An 8,134-nucleotide genomic window follows, 5' to 3' on the forward strand; every position below is an offset into this window, starting at 1 on the left:
ATATTTTTTACGCTCACAATCTTCAGTGATAGATGTCATTTGTACTACTTTTAATTATCATCAATAAGATTTCTTCATTTTTGTTTGTAAGAAATATTCATGGGTGGATGCATTATTGTTGACATTTATTTTGTACTTATTCATGGGTGGATGCATTATTGTTGACGTTCATTTTATCTTTAGTCATGAGTGGATGCATGATCGTTGTCTATTTTGTACTATACATTTTTGCAAATTGCGTAATGAAAGACTTTGGATGATAGGGATAACAACGACAATAACTACACGGTTACATATCCTTTAGCCCTTACAAATGAACATACAATAAAATAAAGAAAATAATTTGGCTTTCTCTCTCATTATTTATTTATTTTTATTTTTTAACTTTTGGTCAAGTTGTGTGTTTTTATAGTTAGAATTTTTTTTAAAGCATTCAAGCCCGGCCTTGAGATTTTTAGAATTCAAAACCGATAATCAACTAATAAATTTTTGAGACTCTTCATGTTTTGTTTTTTTTTTTCTTCATTGAATGAAAAAAAATTAAGATAAAAAACAAAAGATTTGTGTCAAAATCACAACAAATACTTAGTATTAAATTACTACAACTAACAAGTGTCGCTTGATTCTCGTTCTTCTTGCATTTTTAGAAGCAAATAAATCAATCATACTTGAATAATCTAGTTTTTTTACAAAATCATTTTTAATGAGTAACAATGCTAATTATTTTAAGTGGGCCTTTCAATTTTTTAATGAGTCGATTTATTTGAAGTTAATTTGGGTCTTCCTTAATTTTTTTTTTGGATTTAAAACATACCTAATATATTACAATAAACTATAATAGGAGGGGACCCTTTTTTTGGGTCTATTTTCAATTCATAACAATGTTAATTTTTTTAAATGGACCTTTCAATTTTTTAATAGATTAATTTATTTTAAGTTAGTTTAAGTCTTCTTTAATTTTTTTTAAACTTAAAACATACCTAATATATTACACTAAATCATAATAAGAGGACCCCTTTTTTGGATCTATTTTGAGGGGCTAGGCCATGGCATGGTTGGCCCATGCCCAGGGCCAGCCCTGAAAGCATTCAATTTGAAATTAATTATTTTAGGTGAAGAAATCTTTAAGTTATATTAATTAAGTTTAAATAATTTAAAAAGCCTGTGTCCCATGTAATGGAAAATATTTGGTAACCCGAATTTTTATGGCTTGAATGGCTTAAATGTGTCAAAATGATTTCGTTTTACACTCAAAACGACGTCGTTTTGGATATTTCGAGCCATTCGAACCATAATTTTTCGGTTCACCTACCATGATAAAGAACAAGAGAGGCATTAGATCCACTTATTGATCTTTTATGGAGATAAGGAAATAATTAATGAAATTATTCAGAGAGAAAGACAAATTATTGTTTTGAATATTTTTTTTTCTCATTTTTACCTTACTACTGTTAGATCACAATCAAACTGTCAGTGAAAATTCGTTTGCAACGGAGACAACCGGTGGTTCTAGTGCTGATATAGACATACTAGTGTATGTTCGTGCTTAAAGGCACGATGTAAATAATATTAAGATTACAATGTTGTTATAAAAATATATTGAAATATTTTTCCTCTTAAAGAACTTGTAATAATTTTGGTTGTATTGCATGCTCTACAAAATTCAAATAAAATAACAACTCCCCTAATCTTAATGCAAATTAATAAACACATATCAGATTTATAATGTTCACTAATATTACAAATCAAAATATAAGAGCAAGTAAAAAAAATTATAAACACTGAACAAAAAACATAAATTAAAGTTATTGTATACTAAATCTATAATAAAAAGAAAAAAAAAATACTAAATCCATATAATAAAGCACATTAGTAATGGATACAATCTGGTTAAACACAGAAGTTGTACAATCTTGGAACAGCTTAGAATAGCTTTTCTTCTCTGCTTAGACCACCCCAGCTAGCTGACCTCTTCAAGAAGCTGCTTGGATTGCCAAAGCAGCAATGAAAGTTGGTCTCTGAATTGAAGTTGTTTCTCAGATACCCTTTCTCAAACAGGTAGAGCTCAAGGATGAAAGGCTCTTGTTGCTCTTGGAGAAGCTCTCCAAGTTGTTTGGGCATGGAGGAAGCCATTGGAGCTGTGAAGCCAAATGGGTTGAGAGAGGGGGTATGAGAATCAAGACGCCATAAAAAATAAAAAAAGGCAATGTTAACCAACCTTTGTTTGGCAACAACTAAATAAGTTATATATATATATATATATATATTTTTATCTTCAATGAATTTTTTTCAAATTTGGACAGATGAGAAGGCTCCAAAAGGTCATTTGTTTCAAGAAATTAAAAACCTGCAATGCTCTCATGCCTGCATTTCCAAGAGTCCACATGGATGGCGCTGCTGCTAATGCATTAGCAAATGCTTTTCTGCATATAGAGAAGAACCAAAATATAAAAAAATTCAAAACAATCATATCAAAAAAGAAAAAGAAAAAGAAAAAGAACCTGAAGTGGAAAAAAAATTAATAAAATCAAAATTTAGTGAGAAAGCTGGAACTTGACACTGGAATTTTCAGGGGCCTCAGTGTCAGATTCTTTCATCATATTATGCACCCACAGTTTCCTTCATTGGTTGTGGCATCTATTTAATGTGATGTTGTAGTAAATTATGCAATGGAAATAATGAAATGAATGCTATGGCAGAATGATGCAATCCCTGGTACGAAAGAAACTACCTGCCAAGATTTTTTTGGGTGAATAATTACCTACCAAGATGGTCATGCTCAATACACGGATAATACTAAATTTCCATGTAGACTATTGGAAATGCAAGCATCAAGAACTTCAAGTTAATTTCTACTAAAATGAAAATGCCTATGAGAATATAAGTTGAAGAGTTTTCTTTGCCTTTTCTTTGCTTTTTGTTTTTTGTTTTAAGAGTTTTGGTGGTCATAGGTTATGTTAAAGGAATATTTATTTATTTATTTATTTTTATTTTGAAAGAGTAGGGAGTGAATACACCAATTTATAGAAAATTCAAAAAATTATGAACTGCCCTTGAACAAACATTTTTTCTTTTCAAAGAGTAGGGTATAGAAAATTCAGAAAATTTATATAAACCTTCAACTAAGAAGTCAGAGCATTGAAATTTATAGAAACATTCAGCAAAACATTGGGATTAATCTTCTATTTTGGGGTTTGAACAGACACAACCACAGAAAAGCCCGATAGAGAGAAAATCAGACCTCATTTGAACACAAATAACAAATAACAATTAGTGATTGAAGTATACCACTCCGGAAACAAAGAAACGACCTTGAAGCCCAACAATTCCAATAATCAGAATATCAATGTGCAAAGAAACTCTTCAGTCCCAATATAAGGAAATTAAACACAAACAAAAATAAAATAAAATAGTATGATCCATCATGCACTTCAAAAATGAAGGAGAGAAAAATTGGAAAACAAAATAAAATATAAGACCCTTAAATAAAATAAAATAAAAAATGGAAAAATTTGACACAAATTATTTAAATAAAAAAGTATATTTTATTTATAACATTTTCAAAAATAAATTGAACAATACCTAGCGTATGCTCATACCTAAAGGCACGGTGTAAATAATATTGTAATCAAAATATAATTATAATTCATACGTATCATGTTAAAAGTTATGGAATCTTTAGTATTTTTTGATAAAAATATTGAAAAAATATAAAGAAATACTATTTTTCTTAAAGAACTTGTAATAATTTTACTTGTATCACACGCTCTACAGAACTCAAATAAAATAACAACTCCACTAACCTTAATGCAAATTAAGAAACAAACATATAAGATTTAAAATGTTCAAAATATAAGAGTAAGCCAAAAAAAAATTATTAACACTAAACAAAATATACAAATCAAAGCTATTGTACAGTTGCTAACATTCAATAATAAAAAATAAAAAAAAATTTACTGGACATCAAATAAAACACACCAGCAAGTGCTCTGCAATCTTAATAAACTAATGTATGCCCGTGCCTGAAGACACAGTGTAAATAATGTTTTTTTTTTTTTAATAGTTTTCATTTATCATTCTCTCTTAAGTTAGGAAAAATGACGATCAAATATACCTAAAACTCTGTTTACCCATGACACACAAAATGAATAGATAGCATGCATTTGAGCAAGAGGATACCCTTTATTATAAATACAACTTCAAAATAAGAAGAATAACAAAATGGTGTTCTCCCTTTGGAGCACCCCATGCCAATACGAAAATGGTGTTCTTGATCAAAATCCAAGCAGACACCTCCAAATGTCTACCTCTCAAACCAAACCAAACCAAACCTAAATAAGTTTACACAACATCAATCTGCCTCTAAATAATCTTTAACTTTATACAATGTCAATCACTTTCAAAATTTGGCAATGATAAAACCAAAAATAGTATAAATTCTGCCCTCAAACTCCTAGCTTTGCACTAATATAAATTTATTGGCGTGCAATGCATGTGCTTACACTACTACACATAGTCAAAAGACGCTTTATGGGTAAAGAAACTTCTTTTAACTATCAAAACAAATATTCAAAAAGTGTATTAGGATATTCACAAATTACTTTCACATATAAACATGACAAAGTTTTAAATTTACACTTGAAAATGAACTGCATAGTTCCATACACTTGAAAATAACAAATGAAGATAAGTTTCTTCATCAACAAAAGGGCAAAAATAACTGTAAAGCTAATGATGCCTAAGCTCTCCTAGCCTATAACTCGTGCCTGAAGGCAATCCCAACAAAAAAAAAAAAAACTGATAACATTGTTTATTGGGATTTCTCAAGCGGTAGCACTTGTCAACCTTCACTGGGTTTAACAGAATTACCAAATTCAATAGAGTACTCACCAATTTTGCTAACTGTCATAATTGATAAGTAGCTCACAACCTAGTAATGACATCAACTTCATCACCATAACCAAGGTTGCTCATTTTCATCAGACCCAAATTAGCATGACCGATCAAAAACTTATCATAGAGTAGAAGCAAGCTGTAGAGGCACACACTGCAACCTAACTTTCAATCGGAGGAATACAAAAAATATGTAACAGAACATTATTAGCTATCCCGACCATCCTTTTCTTTAAGGATGGAATTATTATAAAGATACCCCATTGCTGAAAACAGATTATAAAAAATGAAATGCGAATTTGGGAAGGGAATAACTCCAATGACCTTTTCCCATACTCACAGCATTCTCATTAAAATTCCATATACAATGGAAAACCAATCTGCTAACCAAAACATTTATGGAGCAACGGGTTCAATTGGAGAAAACAAAATTAAGATCAAATTAAAATGGTCAAAGTCATCCACAATATGTTCTTTCACCATCCTATTACGAAAATGGGTCAAAGCCATGGCATCGTTTGCCATAAATATTGCAAAGCCAGACTGCATCTCACGAAAGTATTATTTGATATAAAATAGAGAGAGTTACCATACCAAATTCAAAGCACAAAAACTCTGAAGGCAGTCAAGCCTATGCTTCCACTTGATATTTTATCAAACATTCTACTGGCAAAATTACAGAATATGCTATATAATCGCGACACACAAAAACATAAGAGTTTGACTATAACCTATATATAATCAAATCAAAAATAGTATGCGAAGGGAAAATTTTGAGAAAATGAATAAGCATAGAGTTTTACCTGGGTTTAAGTCTCGTCCACCTGTAAATTATAGGAAAAGCTTTTTATTAAAAGGAAATTAGATATAATAAATAAATAAAAGCCTCAACCTATAAGAAAGATGTAGTAGAAAGCAAAAAAGAAACTATATTACATGGTATTCCTAGAGTATCTAATAATTTTCTATTTAGAAACGAAATAACCAAGTGTGCCTTTCTATAGTTCCTACAATTACTAACCTTCCTCCCTAAAGACTTGTGGCATCATTAATATAAACAAATTAAATTGATTAACTCCAAGTTCCTGATTTCAATTAAAAAAGAAGTGATATTGTTTGGTGCAAGGGAATACATGGAGCCATGTGAAACAGAGGTAAATATAGAATGACATTAAATAAAATAAATGGACAAAGTTTCAATTCTAATTGCAATGAAAAGAAGGGATAAAGAAGTGGGGTTGGAAACAGCTAGTGAGGGTTATTGTTTTCTATATCAAATCAGTGATTGTTACATTACAACTTTTGAAAGTTGGAGTAGTCATTTTGCTTTCTTTGGTGCTGAAGTTGAAATTAGAGAAAGTTTCAAAGGACCTTGTTTAAAGCCAAGAACAAAGTCAATAAATTCAAGCTCTTTTCATCTCCTTGAGATATCCATATCTAAGACTAAGAGACACACCTCCTGAATGGATGATTGGGGTTAATGTGTTACACTTAAAAAAGAAGCTGGTATTTCTTTCTTCATAAATATGATTTATTTAGAAAAATATTTAGAATTTAAATAGAGTTGAATTTGTCTCCGGTCCACTGTAACAATTAAGAACATTAACACTTGTTCTTGAGTACAAAACCCAAAAAAAAAAAAATTAACAAACCTTTCAGTCAAACCCAGAAATGACAGTAACGAAAATTTCATTTTCTCTACTTCTGCCGCCACTTTCTCGGCAACCAAACAGGAAGAAAGAAAAAATAAATAAAACCCAAATAGAAGAGGGAGAAGGGGGAAGTGAGAGAAAAACTTCTGGAACTTTAGTTATGAATTAATATCAAATCTTTACATTCTTTACATTCAGTCTTTACATTCTTTCTTTCTTTTTCCCCCTCTTCAAATGGAAGACATAATAGACTCCTCAAAACTTCTAGAACTTTAGTTATGAATTAAATCATTAAATCATAAAAACAGGGGCAAAATGTGCTTCTTTTGCAACTCAATCACTGACCATAAACAGAACCTGGCATTTACATACAACTTTAAACCAATTTTATGTATACAAAAGAAATTCATAATACCCAATTCTAGAAATTCAAAACCTAGCATTTACATACAACTTTAAACCAATTTTATGTTACAGTGGATCCAATTCATAATACCCAATTCTATTTGTTTATGGTTAGGGTTATGAACAAATTTCATAATACCCAATTTTATGTCTCTGTACTCAATTCTATTTGGGTTTATGAACAAATCCATAATCAATTTGTTGTTCTAGAATTGTTGTTCTACAACATATTGATTATGGATTTCATTAGGGTTAATCACTAAAACAACATATTGATTATGGATTTTATTAGGGTTAATCACTAAAACAACATATTGGGTTTTCTAGATTTCATTAGGGTTAATCACTACAACTTCCACCCCTATTTTCAAAACCCAAATAGAAGGGGAAGAAATAGAAGAAGATATTGAGGCAGATGGAGCAATATTCTGGAAATAGAAGAGGGGGGAAACCCTAGATTCTTACACCACCTAAAAAAAAACAACAAAAAATAACATGGAGGATAGCTTTCTACCTTGGAGCTGTGTAGGGAGAGAGGAGACAGAGATTCCGGATATCACCACCGAGGCTATATTCTGTCAGAGCTAATCACCACCGGAGAGAGAAAGCTTGGTGGAAAGAGGAAGATATGTGGTGGGAAGAGGAAGAGGTGTGAGAGAAACATTGAAATGGAAAACTGATGTTTGTGTAAAATCAACATGTCTGTGTAAAATCTAAAAGCTAAACGGAAAACTGATCTCAACCCTTCATATTCACCCAAAAAATCTGAACCATTGAAATGTCCAGGTGAGGGAAACATTTTCAACCATGGGATTGAACCAATCTAACGGTTCATACTTTGACAAATAAACAAAAGTCCCATCAAATATTCAAAAACCTTCTTCCCTTATTATATGGATATATAAATTATAAAAATACTCATGGAAGGAATATATTGGGTTTCATAATAGAGTAATATTTCATAAATATTTAATTAATAGAAACTAAATTAAAGTAAATTTTAGATGAAAGAATATGACATTATTGACTTATTAATTAATAAGAAAATGTATTCAAAGTTCCTTACAATATAACTTTTTAAAAATATTTCAAAAAAATAAATTAAGTTTTTGGTTTCTAAATCATTCTAAAAATGTTTATAAAAAATGCAAATTATTTATATTTTTTTACAAGATTATTAGATA

At 30.2% G+C, this 8,134-nt stretch overlaps 1 long non-coding RNA gene across 1 annotated transcript; it reads right to left on the bottom strand.

Moving 5' to 3' along the window:
- Positions 1 to 1,690: 1,690 nt before the first annotated feature.
- LOC114294176 (uncharacterized) lies at positions 1,691 to 7,639 on the bottom strand. Its single transcript, XR_003640391.2, has 4 exons — positions 7,465 to 7,639; positions 5,697 to 5,717; positions 2,348 to 2,423; positions 1,691 to 2,138 (listed from the first exon to the last, which is right to left on the bottom strand). It is a non-coding gene; the product is annotated as an uncharacterized LOC114294176 (long non-coding RNA).
- Positions 7,640 to 8,134: the final 495 nt, after the last annotated feature.

This window comes from Camellia sinensis, chromosome 1 (assembly GCF_055761805.1).
Source record: "Camellia sinensis isolate YWXY chromosome 1, ASM5576180v1, whole genome shotgun sequence".
Lineage (NCBI taxonomy): Eukaryota > Viridiplantae > Streptophyta > Magnoliopsida > Ericales > Theaceae > Camellia > Camellia sinensis.